The sequence below is a fragment of the Mobula birostris genome, chromosome 29, assembly GCF_030028105.1.
Source record: "Mobula birostris isolate sMobBir1 chromosome 29, sMobBir1.hap1, whole genome shotgun sequence".
NCBI classification, from domain to species: Eukaryota; Metazoa; Chordata; class Chondrichthyes; order Myliobatiformes; family Myliobatidae; genus Mobula; species Mobula birostris.
The window spans coordinates 31132893-31133479 of NC_092398.1; positions in this window are offsets into that span (position 1 = coordinate 31132893).

The window sequence follows — 587 nt, forward strand, 5'->3', positions numbered from 1 at the left end:
GGGAGATTGTAACAACAAGAAGCAAAGGTACACTGCTGTTGAAAGAAGGCCCTCAAGCCAGGGGAATTCGAAAAAGAACGCTGCAGACTGTAACCTCAAAGCAGCGAACTGTTGGTCCCCTCTCATCTTTTACAGGAGCGATCCCTTATTAGTGAGAGTGAGGGAGAGGGGGAGAGAGAGAAGGGGAGGAGAGAGGGAGAGAGAGAGGGGGGGAGAGAGAGACTGTTTGAGGTGTCAAAGTGTTGGGATGGACAGTAGTTTTTGATGGATTCTAGGTCATAGTCTTTGGGGGCTTTGCTATTGCTTGCATGATGGGGTGATGGGGGTTGGAGCCGGGGGAGAGGGAAAGGTTAATGCCTTTGCTGCTGCTTGTGCACGGGAGGGGAGGGGGACTTTGGGGTCTAATGTTTTCTGTCATTTATTCTTTGGGATTTTTTTCTTCTGTTTCGAGGATGTCGGTGAAGAGTTTGAATTTCATGATTGTATACATTCTCTGATATTAAATTGAACCACTGACCTATTGAACTGCTGCTGCAAAACAAGGTACGATATATGTCGGTGATAATAAGCCTGTTACTGTTCTTTTC